At 31.9% G+C, this 16,923-nt stretch overlaps 1 long non-coding RNA gene across 1 annotated transcript; it reads right to left on the reverse strand.

Moving 5' to 3' along the window:
• Positions 1-8,180: 8,180 nt before the first annotated feature.
• Positions 8,181-14,197, reverse strand: LOC143058708 (uncharacterized). The gene is made up of 3 exons (XR_012973201.1): positions 13,667-14,197; positions 12,428-12,518; positions 8,181-10,067 (listed from the first exon to the last, which is right to left on the reverse strand). It is a non-coding gene; the product is annotated as an uncharacterized LOC143058708 (long non-coding RNA).
• Positions 14,198-16,923: the final 2,726 nt, after the last annotated feature.

The following is a 16,923-nucleotide window of genomic DNA, read 5'->3' on the forward strand; positions in this document are numbered from 1 at the left end:
ATAAAAGAGTAAGATCATCAGGAAAATCAAGATCTTCGAATGTTGCTGAAAAGTTCCATCTTATTCCTCTTGGAGCATCTTCTGTTGTTTTTCTCATCACCCAGTCAATGACAACATTGAAAAGACATCACACAGTTGTATGTGAGAAAGGAATATCACCATGGAGTATTCAGTCATTGTCAGTTGTGTGTGCACCCGAGATATCACCATAATTAGTTGATGAATTGATATCATCAATTTAGGGGGATGAATGAAAAGAGTAATCATCAGTGGTCAAATAATTAGTAATATTATCATTACTGGTGGATGAATTGAAGGAGTCATCAGTAGTTGTATTTCATTAGTGATATCACCATGATTGGGAAAAAAATTGAATGAGTTATAATAATTTGTATGGGAATAAGGGATATCACCATATGTTGGTGAACGAATTGGGGAGTCATAATCAGTGGTGGGTGAATTAAAATTATCACCATTATGGTTGATGATTTGCAGGCATCATCATCAGTGGTTTTTGAATTGAGGGTGTCATCATAGAGGTATGTATAGCAGGTTTTTTTTACCATATTTGGCTAATGAATTAAAGGTGTTATTTTCAGTTGGATGTCAATAAGGCATATCATTATTGTTCGTGGATCAATTGAATGTGTCATTATCAGTTGTTGTGTAAATTATAAAAGTAAAAAATAGTGTTGTGTCCATTTCATGAGCTTCACTTTCAACGTTTGTGCTTTAAAAGTGTTTCACTATCAGTGATGTATGCAGTGAGGGAGTCAACATTACTGATGTGTAATTTTTTTTAAATCAAAAATTTTAAACACATTTTATTAATAATCACCTGTTACATCAGGGAAGCAACTAATGGATCACCCAGTTTACGGGCTCATAGTCGGGGGGAAAAGTCAAATGATGTTTGATATTAATATGAATGTCATCATTAGATTAAATGTAAGTTATATTATCATCAAATTGTATGAATGTAAGTTATCAACATTAGGTGATGCTAGAATTTAAGATGTCAACATCAGTGATGTGCAAACTTTTGTTTTAGTCATCAGTGGTTAATTGAATTGATGGTGTCGCAATCAGTGGTATTCGATTTGAGAGTGTCATCGTGGGTGCTGTTATATATTTAGGGTGTTCACATCAGTGTTGCCTACATTTTGGTTGTTGTCGTCAGTGGTATGTCAATTCAGCATGTTACCTTTAGTGTCGATTGGATTTAGTGTGATTCTATCAGTCGTGTGATATATCACGGTTTCACCCTTCAGAAGTGTTTGTACATGTTGTATGAGGGATACCAACATCAGTGGTGTGAACATTTAAGGCGTTATCATCAGGTGAGTTTTATTTTAATTTGTCATCATCAATGATGTTAGAAATTTAGATGTGTATAAATTAAGGTTGTCACAACATTCGTTGATATAGGCTGTTTGTATCAGTGTTTTTTTTAATTTTTGATTAAATCATCGATGATGTCTAATGTTTAGGTGTCACCATTATTGGTTTTCAATTCATAATGTCACCATAAATGGGGTGTTTATTTACCATGTCACAAACAATGATGTGTCTATCAGTGGTTTGCAAATTTACTATGTCATCATCAATGGTGTGACAACCAGTGGTTGACAGATTACCATGTCATCATAATAATGTGTCCATTAGTGGTTTGCAAATTTATAATGTCATCATCAATGATGTGACCATCAGTGTTTTGTCAATTAACCGTGCCCTTATCAATGATGTGACCATCGGTGGTTTGCAAATTTTTCTTTCCTCATCGATGGTGTTGCCATCAGTGGTTTTCGAATTTACCATGTCATCATCAATATTATGACAATCAGTGTTTTATCATTTAACCATGTCATCATCAATGGTGTGACCATCAGTGGTCTGCGGATTTACCATGTCATCATTAATGGTGTGACCATCAGTGGTTTGCAAATTTACCATATCATCATCACATGTATTTGATTTTAGGGCATCATGATTATGATCTAATAAAATTGAGAATGGAAATGGGGAATGTGTCAAAGAGACAACAACCCGATCATAGAGCAGACAACAGCAGGAGGTCACCAACAGGTCTTTAATGCAGCGAGAAATTCCCGCACCCAGAGACGTCCTTCAGCTGGCCCCTAAACAAATATATATACTAGTTCAGTGATAATAAACGCCATACTAAACTCGAAATTGAACACAGAAAACTAGAATTAAAAATAATACAAAAATAATAAAGGCCAGAGGCTCCTGACTTGGGACAGGCGCAAAATTGCTACAATGTTTAAAGTTGTCTCCATTAGAAGTGCACGAATTTAGGACATCATCATACTCACTTTGCTAGTTTAAGGTGTCACCCTTAATCACGTTAATATGACTGTTTTGTGAATTAATTGATCATGATCATCTGAAGTGTCTGAAGATATGGTCTTACCATCAGTGATGTTTTAATTTAAGATGTCACCATAATTTGAGTGTGATTCTGAACGGTTTCATTAACAGTGGTGTGTGAATTGTATTGGTTCTTGTCGCCATCAGTGGTGTGTGAAGTCAGGATGCTTCAATTGGTGGTGGGTGAATTTAAAAGGTGTCACCGTCAACATGGTCAATAGTGTGTTAATTAAAGGGACTTCATCATCAGTGGTCAACGAATTCAGGGAGTCACCGTCAGTGGTGAGTGAATTAAAGGAATTTCATCATCAGTGGTTAATGAATTCTGGGAGTCACCGTCAGAGGTATAGGGGTTAAGGGTGTCAGCATCAATGGTGTGTGAATTCAGGCTTTCAACATCACTAGTTGTTTGATTGCGGTTGTGATCATTATTGGTGTGAGAATGAAAAGTGTCTCCATCAGTGTTGGGTGAGTTTAGGGTGTCACGATTAGTTTTGTTTGAATATATGATAAAATCATCACAATTTAGGATGTCCTCAGGTAGACATTTGTTTAATTCTAACAGTATTTGTTTTCCGATCAGACTGAGGAGATAATATCTATAATCACCTTGTCACGTGGTTCCTTGTCACAGCCGACTGTTACCAGATAAAGGACTATATCTAGGTGTCCATTTAAAGCAGCTAAAAATAATGGTGTGGATCCATTCTGTAATAAAACAGACATAGAAACTTGTGTCAAACATTGGACAATTTTGTGTATTAATATTAATGATAAATACAGATGGGTGCGGTCCTAACCTTGACAAAGGTTAACTTAGAGTTAACTTGTTGACTGCTTTCTAAGTTAACTTGAGAATTTTTAAGCAGTCAAGCAAGTTAACTTCGTCGTTGGTGGACCAGACCTACGGTCTGCTTTTTTAGGATTGCTGCAGACCTATCAACAAGTCTGCTCCAGACCAGACCTGTGGACAAGTCTGCTTTTGGCCAGTCCTGAGGACAGGTCTGCCCCAGACCAGACCTGTGGACAAGTCTGCTTTTGACCAGTCCTGAGGACAGGTCTGCCTCAGACCAGACCTGTGGACAGGTCTGCTCCTGACCAGACCTGAGGACAGGTCTGCTTCTGACCAGACCTGTGGACAAGTCTGCTATTGACCAGACCTGAGGACAGGTCTGCTTATGACAGATTATCGTTATAAGAGTTTTCATATCAGCCTTGAGCTTTCCGCATGATTAAAATATGTAAACAACATTTCGCATTGTTTTTCCACAGATATTATTTATTATTTACTCGCTAGACTCTACTAGATATTATACAAATGCTCTCTTATATTTGATATACTTGTATTCTTATATAAATAAAAAATGGCTATACGATCACCATGATCACACAGAGTTTGTTTTATTAGAAGGCGGATAGAAAGGTTATCCAACGCATTGGAACAATATTCTTATATCACGGGATATCGGCAACATTGTCTACGTTACTTCGTTCCCCGTTGTTTACCTGTCCCTTCCTAAATTTTACTTTATGCATAAATTTATACTTGCATGGATATTTCATTGATATTCAACTTGTTTGCATTGGATTTACTATTCTATTTCCCGCAAAATATTCTAACAGAAATTGTACAGTGTCCGTAAGCATACGGTGTGGTAAAACTATCAACAATCTCGTCAAATTTGTCAGATTTATCGAGAGATTTGTCATTGCCGATATTTATATGGGACATCCTAAAATTATACTCAATGCGCACTCTAATGAAATAGTTGCCACTTGACGTTTAACTATAAACAAAATCAATCAACCGACATAATAGATTCCAAGAAGAGAACCTCGTATACTTTTTTTTATTAAATCATTGTAAATAGTAAAAATGAATTCAGACATGTCAGTGTTGGTACTTTGATGATGTGGCATAATAGTTTTGTTTTACACGTACACCATCATGAACTCCTATATATGATCTGACTGTTATAATGAATAAATAGATGAAATTCTGACATTCTCAATTGAATCAGAATATTTTTTGCATTAATAGTTTTCCAATATTATTGATTACGTGTACATTTACGGTCCTACTAAAATGTGAACAGGAGCGCCAGGAGAAGACACGAAGGCGCTCGGTACAATGGTATGCACATATGATCAGTTTTGGTCAACTAGTTTTGTTTTCCAAGTCAGCATGAGGTATTAAAACTACTGAAATTTTGTTACGTATCAATATTTTGAATAAAAGGAGGACACGCTGGTATCCTAAATTTATGCGAACAAAAATTTGTTGTTATTAAATTGCAATATTGCTGTCCATTGTCATGATTATATTATACATTGATTCTTGACATAAAAAAATATGGCTGATTAACTATGTGGGTATATAGATTTACAAATTAAAGTGCATATATGGTCAGTTTTGGTGGATGCGGTCAAATAATTTTGTTGTACAAGTCAACTGGAGGTATCAAAACTACTGAAATTTTGTTATGTATCAATATTTTGAATAAAATGAGGACATGCTGGTGTCCTAAATTGATGTGAACAAAAATTTGTTGTTATTATATTGCAATATTGCTGTCCATTGTCATGATTGTATTATACATTGAATCCTGACATAAAAAATATGGCTGATTTACTATGCGGGTATATAGATTTACAAATTAAAGTGCATATATGGTCAGTTTTGGTAATGCGGTCAAATAATTTTGTTGTACAAGTCAGCTGGAGGTATCAAATCTACTGAAATTTTGTTACGTATCAATATTTTGAATAAAATGAGGACATGCTGGTATCCTAAATTGATGTGAACAAAAATTTGTTGTTATTATATTGCAATATTGCTGTCCATTGTCATGATTGTATTATACATTGAATCCTGACATAAAAAATATGGCTGATTTACTATGCGGGTATATAGATTTACAAATTAAAGTGCATATATGGTCAGTTTTGGTAATGCGGTCAAATAATTTTGTTGTACAAGTCAGCTGGAGGTATCAAAACTACTGAAATTTTGTTACGTATCAATATTTTGAATAAAATGAGGACATGCTGGTATCCTAAATTGATGTGAACAAAAATTTGTTGTTATTATATTGCAATTTTGCTGTTCATTGTCATGATTGTATTATACATTGAATCCTGACATAAAAAATATGGCTGATTTACTATGCGGGTATATAGATTTACAAATTAGAGTGCATATATGGTCAGTTTTGGTAATGCGGTCAAATAATTTTGTTGTACAAGTCAGCTGGAGGTATCAAAACTACTGAAATTTTGTTACGTATCAATATTTTGAATAAAATGAGGACATGCTGGTATCTTAAATTTATGCGAACCAAAATTTTTTGTTATTATATTGCAATTTTGCTGTCCATTGTCATGATTGTATTATACATTGAATCCTGACATAAAAAATATGGCTGATTTACTATGCGGGTATATAGATTTACAAATTAAAGTGCATATATGGTCAGTTTTGGTAATGCGGTCAAATAATTTTTTGTACAAGTCAGCTGGAGGTATCAAAACTACTGAAATTTTGTTACGTATCAATATTTTGAATAAAATGAGGACATGCTGGTATCTTAAATTTATGCGAACCAAAATTTTTTGTTATTATATTGCAATTTTGCTGTCCATTGTCATGATTGTATTATACATTGAATCCTGACATAAAAAATATGGCTGATTTACTATGCGGGTATATAGATTTACAAATTAAAGTGCATATATGGTCAGTTTTGGTGGATGCGGTCAAATAATTTTGTTATACAAGTCAACTGGAGGCATCAAAACTACTGAAATTTTGTAACCTATCAGTATTTTGAGTAAAAAGAAGACATGCTTGCACCCTTAATTTAGGCGAACAAAAATTTGTAGTCATTATTTAAATGAATTAAACTATTGCTGATTGTGGCTGCATAGTTCAAGGATGTATAACTAACAAGGACGTATACACCTAACATCAAATATACTTCTTTTCAAAAATATACATAATATGATTGAATTTGATCTCGGAATATATAATATATTCAGTGCCTGTTATCATTGTAACCGAGATCGTTTTTATAATAGATAGATTGTCAGATCACAGATAAATTTGTGTTACGTTCTGTGCGTACTTATTTTAAAAAAATTGTATTTAATCCTGTTCATAAAACGGAAGTATTAATTTTCAAATTACTTTATTTTCGATGTTTATACTACGAAACAAAGATATTAAAAATATTTTTTGTTAAATGAACGAAGAGCGGTCCTGGTTACAAGTTAACTTAGTGTTGAGCAGACCAGTCAAAAGTTAACTTGGGAACAGGTCTGGTTTTGATCGGATTTGTCCAAGCAGAAGTTAACTTTGTGGCAGGACCGGTTTACAAGTTAACTTATGTTAACTTTATGACAGGACTGGTTCCGAAGTTAACTTATGTTAACTTTATGACAGGACTGGTTCGAAGTTAACTTATATCAATAGCGGACCTGTTTCCAAGTTAACTTTTTGGCAGACAAAAAAACAGTCCTAGGACCAAGTCCGCTTTTCAAGTTAACTAGATTTTGGTCCTAGGACTGGTCAGAGCAGTCCTATATTCGGTCACAGGTTAACTTTGACCAGTCCAAATGACTGGTTATCAAGTTAACTTGCTGTACAGGTTAGGAGTGCACCCATCTGTACGTTGTGTACAAATTTTAATGTTGTCCAAGTTGTAAATTGTACTGATATTTTATAAAAGATACTATCTGTATTTTATTAACCACTTAACACAAATGGACGATGCAAGCACACAGTTCTTTGTTTCGCACATTTCTATCATATTTAATAATCTACATGACACAATCTGATATTGAGCATTGACCTGATTGATCCAAAAAAAAAAAACATCACTTGACTATATTTATCCTATTGGAGTTTTGATTTAAGGTGTCACCATCAGTGTTATAATCAGTGTATCAAAAATAGGATGTCATCAATGGTTTTGCATTGTAAGGCAACATCGTTAGAGGTGTTTGAATTCAGGGTGTCATTATCAGTAATGTGTGAATAAGGCATGATATCATCTTTTTTGGTTGATAAATAAAGGAGTCATCATATGTTGTTTGAGAATTACGGAAATCAACATTGTTCTTGTCTGATTTGAGAGTCCACATCAACTACATGTTGAAAATATATATCAGCATTATTTGTGGATGGATGAAAGGAGTCATCATCAGTGTTGTGTGACATAGGGACATAGGGATTTCGTCATTTTTAGTGGATGAATTGAGAGAGTTATCATCAATCCACCATTAACTACATTTGAAAATACCTGTACCTAGTCAGGAGTATGACAGTTATTGTCCATTCGTTTGATATGTTTTGTTATTTGATTTTGCCATGTGTTTATGGACTTTCCGATTGAATTTTCATCAATGTTCAGTTATTTTGTGTGATTTTCCTTTCTCTTGTGTATATATTAAGGGCAAAACATTAGTGTTGTGTGAATTTATTTGTCTTCATTGTCAATGGTTTGTAAAATAAGAAGCGTCAAAATCAGTGGTGTTGTAATTCAAGATGTGATAATCAGTGGTGTGTTTATTCAATGTATTATCATTGGTATTTATTCAAAAACTATGAAAAGTCATTTTATACACATTTTTTTTTTATATAAGAGGTGTTTTAAGAGCCAATCTGCCAGAAAACCATGCAAAACCGTCCGAATGCCACTTTTGCCAAATGAGTTCATATTTGGCACATTGGTGCACCTTAGTAATGTAATTAACCACACAAATTTTTTTTGGAAAATTTTGAACCGATCTTGATTTTTTGGGGGCGCCATTTTTTAACAGCTGAAAATGCTCAAAAACAGCAAAAATAAGCCTTTTTTGGCATATTTCGATGGTTTAAATAAAAAAATATGGCAACATTTATAATTTTTTGATAGTTGTTCCTAGTAATAAATCACTTCAAGTGTAAGAATGCATAGAAATAACAATGCTGTCTATAAAGTGTATGTATAATCTAACTGTTTCAATATGTCTTATTTAGCCTCATGTCCAAAATGGCTGATTTTGGTCATCTTTCAGAGCCAAAATACTCCAAGACCCGTTTATTATTGTAAAACAACATATCTACTTGCAAAGTATAACTATATATACCCAATCAAAAAAAATATTAAGCTCGGCAAATAATGTTGGTGTCTAGTATATGCCACAACAAAATGGGGTAGCCTGCATATTCAAATTTTCTCAAGTTTGCCGTCTAATTTTTAACATCTGACATATGATAGGATCTGGACTTATAGATAAGTATAACAACAAATGGAAAAGAATAAATTATGTTGCATTTAATACATTAAGAAAATAATCATACATAAATACAATTTATTCATTACAAATCTAGAGGCTCCCAGGAGCCGAAATAGCTTGAATTGACAAATTGTGCACCTCAAAACGATAAAAAAAACACATATTTCAAAAGCGATAAATTTAAAATAAGAGGTTAAACAATTCAGAATAAGTTCAGACTGTAAAAATAAGTTTTTCTGACAAAATTTGAAAATCTGCAATTTCAATACATGTGGACACAAACATGATGGTTGTCTCACATATAAAAAAAAATCAGCTCTAAATCTGGAGCCATATGGAAAAATGTCCATATATTATAACTGTGATTTTCAACAATTTTCAAAGTTGTAAACCCTTAATTCTGCCAAAAATTTCACAGCAGAACGAAACTTAAACTTGATCTGTAACTCGTCATGGTTAACTCACATACCAAAAATCAGCCCAATATTCGAAAGCATTTAGAAAAAAGGTTCATATAACTGTGATTTTCAAAAATTTATCAAAGTCCAAAGCCAGAAATTACAGCAAAAATTAGCGTAGCAGGACGAACCTAAGACTTGATCTTTAACTCATCATGAGTAACCCACATACCAAAAATCAGCCAAATATCTGAAAGCGTTTAGACAAAAAGTGTGTATAACTGTGATTTTCAACAATTTATCAAAGTCCATAGCCCGTAATTTCAACCAAAATTAGCGGAGCGGAACAAAACTTAATCTTGATCTGTAACTCATCATGGTCAACTTACATACCAAAAATCAGGCCAATATCTGAAGGCATTAAGAAAAAAACTCTGTATAATGGTTTGTTTCGGAATGACGGAATGATGGAATTATGGAATTACGGAATTTCGGACAAGGGTAAAACTATAGAGCACGCCATAAAAATCCAATAACTAGACGAAAAACAAATCACTTAGTCTATATATACATGTACTAGTGCAAAATTTATAAAGAATTTTGAATGAAATTGGATAGCTGTTAAGATTACTGTCAGGACTGTACCTATGAGGCTCTTAGTAACATCACATCCTGAGAAAAAACAAAATTAATATATATCATATTAAACTTCAAATTTCAATAAAGTTAAATGTGTTTTTTATACTTGAACAGCAAGAACAATAAAATCAAGTGTACATTAACTTTCTTGTAAAAGAAAATCCATAACATTAAAATATTCATAAATGATGAACTATTATTTTTTGAGATATCATCCCATGGAAGATTTAAGTGTTGTTTTAAAGATGCAAAATGTCTGTTGCTTGTTTGGTTGGTTGAAATTGTTTCTGTCAGAAGCATTATCAGTCTTCCAATCTGATGTTGACTGCTGTAAAAGTTCAGTTAGCTGTGAGTCTAGATCTGAAAACCACAAAACATACATATATAGATCAGACTGTTAGCTTTCATATTTTTTCTTTTTTTAAATTTTTGGCCTTTTATGGCTGCATAGATATGCAGTTTTGGTCTTGTGCATTGCTGAAGGAGATATGGCATATGAAGACCTATAGCTTTACTTGTATGTCATTTGTTCTCATTGGCAATCATATCACATTTTATTTCATATTTCTAATGTTCATATACATGTATACCACTGACAGGAAATAAAGATGACAACTTTTTTTTTGGCCATCCTTGGTGGCCATCTTGAAAATGTTTGACATCAGATAGTCATCCATATATTGTACTAATCTTTTCATTAAAGTTTCATTTAAAAAGATAACACCAGTTATGTCAGTAAAGGACAAATTTTGTGGAAGATGAAATAAAAATGCAAGTTTGAACAAAACATTCAAGCATGAAACAGCTCTGAATTTGTAATGGGATTAAATATTTGAAAAAGAATATGGTTTCTAACACAGAATAAATATGGTACATGTATAAAGATATAGTTTAATAGATTCAGCATAAAATCAAATTAAGGTGGCTTGTGGGTACAAAAATTTCAGCAAAAAAATAAACCTTTATTTTTTCATTACAAAATTTATTCATTACACTATTAGTTATTACTTTGATATGGTACAAAAATAAACCTAAAAAGTTGATTCGGTTTGGCCCCAGATGATTTTTAAAATGTTTATATCATTGAAAAGCTCCACATTATCTCCCTTTGGTGCAAAAATGCCATTTTTTGGCATTAAATTTGAAATATTTTTTGTAACTCATCGGTGACCTATATTTTTTATTATTGTTTTCAAGTAAGCTGTACATAAACTAAATAATTGTAAAATTTAAGCGATTTCTGTAATTAGGTTATTTTTTTAATTCGATATTACCTTTATTTCTCCTGTTAGTTCAACAGAAAAAAAGGACATTAACAAAAATGTATGCTTCTTCCAGAGGCAGATTTTGAGCTTAAATGAACGGTGACCCCATTTTTTTATTTCATTTTTCTTTTAAGTATATGATAAAGTTGATTTATAAAAAAATATAGCGAAATTCTATATTAGAAAAAAAAATTGATTTAAACCCAGGAGCCCCCTTAAGATTTCAAATTAAGTTAAATTTTGGACCCTTTGAACTTCAAGACAATGTAAATAAATTTCAAAACATTGCCAAACAAGAATGTGTCCATAGTACACGGATACCCCACTCGCACTATTATTTTCTGTGTTTAGTGGACCGTGAAATTGGGGTAAAAACTCTTATTTGTCATTTGAATTAGAAAGATCATATCATAGGGCACATGTGTACTGAGTGTCAAGTTTATTGGACTTCAACTTCATCAAAAACTACCTTGACTAAAAACTTTAACCTGAAGCGGGACAAACAGACGGAAGGACAGACCGACGACAGACGGAAGGACGAACAGACGCACAGACCAGAAAACATAATGCCCCTCTACTATCGTAGGTGAGGCATTAAAACTAAATACAGGTTGGATTCAGCATCTGTATAAATTCATTGTTAAAATCAAACACAGTTAACATGGTTAAATTGTGGACCCTGACCTGTTTTAACCAACCTGAAAACTAGGACCGAAATCATAAATCTAAGTTAAAGTACATATTTACAAATGCATATTCAGGATATTTGATTATTTCTGTATATCAAAAAAACCCTAAATATAATAGAGTTCAATTTCTGTTAAAATTAAACTAAGTTAAAATTTGGATCCTTTGGACCTTAAATGTAGATAAATTCAAAACCAGACCAAAATTAAAAATCTAAATATTTAACTTTGGCATTTTGTTTACGAAAGAACCTCTAAAATTCAATTTTGGTAGAGATTTTTTTTTTTGGGAACCATTTTTGAAATCATCGTGAAACAATTTAAAATGGGGTCATTGCAACATCTTAAATTTAAATTCATTGTTCAATTTAGCATATTAAAGAACCCAAATAATGTATTTATTTTAATTTGTTCTTGTCCTAAACCATTTGTGTAAACATGCATGAACTATTTGCCACTGGACATAAGAAACCAACAACCAATCAATTAATCTAACAGGTGAATTATCTTCAAAAGTATCAATAAAAATCTCCCCCTTTTTTAAATTTAAAATGGAATGTTCATTAGTCATTGTTAGTTATTGAATGGAAAATATAGGAGCCGCCCTACATAGTACTATTGTTCAATGGGAAAACCAAGTAAACAAAGTCATGTTCAATAAAACTAATGTTTAACATGTATAATTATTATATAGGTGATTACATATACTTTGTATGATTGCCATATTCTACAAACAGTTAAATTAATATATAAGTTAATAATATCTTACCAGTATCTTGTTCTATACATGTATTTATTTTGACCTGGCTATTGTCACTTTCACAAAAAAATCATCAGCATTGCTTGCATCAGTTATAGCCCTACAAACATGACAAATGAAAAGTGTTAAACTATAAAATAATTCTTCAATTTTGTATCACAGGAAATGTAGGGTAGTGTAGCATCACTGTGCATGTATTCTTTTTATTTCTTTTAAAAAGGGCTCTATAAATAATCTACATACATTACATGTACATACATATACATCAATGTACATGTAAGGTCCTAAAATAGAACTTTACAAAAGTTTGCAATGCTTTTGATTTTTTAGTCTCCATGGCCTACATTGTATAATAGATCATTAAATCTTGTTTAATTTTATCTATGAAATGTGTGCATTTCATAAATAAAATTAAACAAGATTATTCTCTAGATAAAGTTGTCTAGTGTTTCATGTACAGTATGTTGTATGTAAAACATGTTTTAGAATGAAGCTTTACCACGAGATAAAAGCTTTCTTAGTAAACAAAGAGCTGAACATGTACAACTTCCATTAAAAACTTAAAATATAAATTAGGGTAAGGTAATAAAAACATATTGTCCTGCTTAATGTTGAACATGTTGAAATAAATTTTGATTATTATCATGCTTATGGTCTATAGTTTTTTTTTTTAAATTAATATACATGTATATTGTACCCTGGTTAATAGCTTAACAATTTAAATTCTGTCCTTAGCTGACAAGGACATAAATATTTTGACCATTCTAACCCTCCCCCTTTCTTTTTTATAATCAAATGGTCCCAAGACTCATGCCATGTACATTTATATATTAAAGGGATATACTGTAAATTCAAAAAAAAAATTGCGTGGATTTATTATTGCGATTTTATAATTTAAGACTTAAATGTGATTTTAACATTTGCGATATTCAGAAATATCCTGTTTGATTCATATAAAAATACTCAAAATGTTAGTTTTAATTATTGCAATTATAATAACCCTTTCGCATTTTACACAATAATAAAAACATTGCGATAATATCTGAATTTACAGTATATTATTTGTTTGCACTTGGCTATAGGAAATAAATAAGATGTCCTAGAAACAGGTCAGGTGTACAAGAATATTCACATGCCCTTTCAACCCCCTCCCCCTTTTTTTAATCTGGCTAATGTATCAAATGTTGGTCCCCTAATTTCAGATTGACTATATAAGGAACTAATGAAAATTGATTGTTAGAAATGTACCTGTTTCTAGTGGAATAACTCGTCCTGTATCTGTGTATACAGCCTGTCACGAAATGGTGAAGATCCTTTGTCAGCTTTGGCTTTGCTGGAAGACGATTGGACGGGATGTTGACATCTTGCTTGACTATAATGTCAATGAATTCAATAAAAGTCCCTGTACTTCAAGCTAATCTAACATGTCTAAGACGAGATGATATAACAACCATAGGAAAATAAACCACTCTTCCTCTTATATAAAATAAGGAGTCCTGTTGGAAATTCTACACCCTAGTTTTCAGTATTTTTCAGACTTCAATACAACGGTAGAGAGAGAGTGTCTTATTTATTTATAATGCGTCAGACAGTTAATTATGGTCATGATTGGCAGATTCCTGCATTGCCATTGGCAGTAATTATTCTTTTTGGGAATGCTATTTTGGTCTTTAGTGCATTCAGATATCTTAAATAGTTTGTAATATGTAGATTCATAATGCTGGGATAGCCCAAATACTCCTCATAGATATTAAAGTCGCAAACTTCGCTGTAATTTTAGTCTGCAAATCCATCACTGGGAGCTGACATGTTTGAGATTTTACCCAAGGGAGATAAGTCAATTAAAAAGCATAAAAGATGGACTCCCTAGTTTCAGACAATTTATTGATTTTTGCACTTGCAGTACAAATACGTCTTATTAAATTTTTTAGACACATTTATTTTACTTTATTAAATGATTTTATGAACCATTTTATTACAATTGTATTTAGAATTTAATTAAAATCAAAATCAAAATGTGTCAATTCGGGACTAAAATCATCATTCTTCCAAGGCATAAATTAACATGTAATAGTCATTTGCCAAGCTTAATATTTTGTTTTAATATAAAAAATACACCATAATTAAAACCAATATAAGTTGCAAACATATTCGGAATGGGTCTTGAAAGTTAGAAGCAAGTAAAAATCTTGTAAACTCATGTATGAAAAATCCATCCTTTGTGTCCGTGCTCCTGGCAATGTGCCAAATTGTTTAAATTTTCATTTGTATTGACCATAACATAGTAAAATGGATGGGTTCCAGCTGACATTACTCTAATATGCTTCTGGGTAATTCTTAAAAGGCATAAACAGTTGTATTTTTCCTTGGTTTTATTATGAATTTACAGAATTATGCAAAAGAGGCTGTTACTAAAAATAGATACGATTCTGGGGGAAATTAAGTGGCCAAATTCTTTTATTTTATGTCAAGGATTAAGATGATGTATAAAAATTTCTAAAGTTGTGATTGTCGATTTGGACGATTTTCTGATTATTGCATGGTTTTCTGGCGGATTGTCTCTTAATTCATTGGTCTTGATTATCTAGGTCGTTTTAGTATCAGGTGTCACTATTAAGGTATTTGAAGTAGTGATATAACGGTCTGGTGTGTGTTATATTAGGTTGTCTTTATCATTGATGTTTGTATTTAAGATATCACCATCATTGTAGTGTGAATTGAAAGTGGCCTGCCATCAGTGCAGTGTGTGAATTTAAAGGGTGTCACCATCAGTCTATTAAATAATGGTGTCACCATCAACGATAGGTGAATTAAGGTAGTCACCATCAGTGGTGTATGAATTCATGATGAAATCATTACTGGTGAAAGAATTTAGGGTATCGCCATCACTGATTTAGGACGAAATAAGATTGTCAGGATTTATAATGTGTGAACCTATGTATGCTTTCATTATTTATATGTTCTAGATAAACAATAAATAAATGCTATTCATTGAGCAAAATCATTATATAAAAAACAATGCTGTTTTAATGTAAAAAAAATATATGTAAGAAGGATGCAGAAGGACAAAAACAAAACCCATTATATGTATTATGATCAAGAATTTTATAATGATATTTGTTTTTAATATTACATCTGAGTTATTGATAATATCAATTTCAAGAAAAATCAGAGGTTTACAAAATATCTTTTTGTTAGAAAAAAAATTAAATCTTTCTCATGTTTATTATCTGATTCAGTTTGACGATTGACATGTTAAAACTATTTATTTTAATTCTAATATTATCTGTTGTCCATTAAACCTGTCTGATTAACAACATGATTTTGTACTGATTCAAAACAAACACATAATATGATTAGACTTAGGTGATAATATCTATAATCACATTGTCACTTGCTTCCATTTCACAGCCGATGGTTACCAGATAACGAATTGAAGGTGATATCTTCAGTGGGGTGTGAAAAGTAAAATCACAAAAATACTGAACTTAGAGGAAGATCAATTGGGAACGTCCATAATCACATGGCAAAATCAAATAACAAAACGCATCAAAAACGAATGGACAAGAACTGTCATATTCCTGACTTAGTACAGGCATTTTCAAATGGTGATACCATTTTTGAATAAGTGGTATCACCATTACAAATGAACATATTGAGTATGACATTATCAGTTGTGTAAATATTTCAATGGTTTGTGAACTTAGAAGTGTTTCATTATCAGTGGTGTGAGTATTAAGGGTGTCATCATTAATTGTATGTGAAATTATTGTATGTCATTATTAGATATGTTAAACATAGGAAGACATCAGTATTGTGTAAATGAAAGTTATCAACATTAGTGGTGCTTGAAGTCTTGATGGCAACATCACTGGTGTGTAATATTTGATTGAATCATCAGGAGTTAAATGTGTATGGTGTCATATTCAGTGGGTATGTTGATGTAGGATGTTACGTACTTTTAGTGTTGATTTGATTTAGCGTGTTGCTATCAGTAGTGTGATATTTCAAAGTTTCACCCTCGAATGATTTAAGGATACCAACATCAGTGGTGTGTAAATTTAAGGCGTCATCTTCAGGTGAGTTTTATTTTAATTTGTCATCATCAATGGTGTTAAAAATTAATTTGTCATCATCAATGGTGTTACAAATTAATTTGACATCATCAATGGTGTTAAAAATTAATTAAATGATATTTATTTGTCATCATCAATGGTGTTAAAAATTAATTTGTCATCATCAATGCTGTTAAAAATTTATTTGTCATCATCAATGGTGTTAAAAATTAATTTGTCATCATCAATGCTGTTAAAAATTAATTTGTCATCATCAATGGTGTTAAAAATTAATTTGTCATCATCAATGTTGTTAAAAATTATTTGTCATCATCAATGGTGTTAACAATTAATTAAAAATTAATTTGTCATCATCAATGGTGTGAAAAATTAATTTGTCATCATCAATGGTGTTAACAATTAATTTGTCATCATCAATGGTGTTAAAAA

Source organism: Mytilus galloprovincialis, chromosome 14 (assembly GCF_965363235.1).
Source record: "Mytilus galloprovincialis chromosome 14, xbMytGall1.hap1.1, whole genome shotgun sequence".
In the NCBI taxonomy this organism is placed as follows: domain Eukaryota; kingdom Metazoa; phylum Mollusca; class Bivalvia; order Mytilida; family Mytilidae; genus Mytilus; species Mytilus galloprovincialis.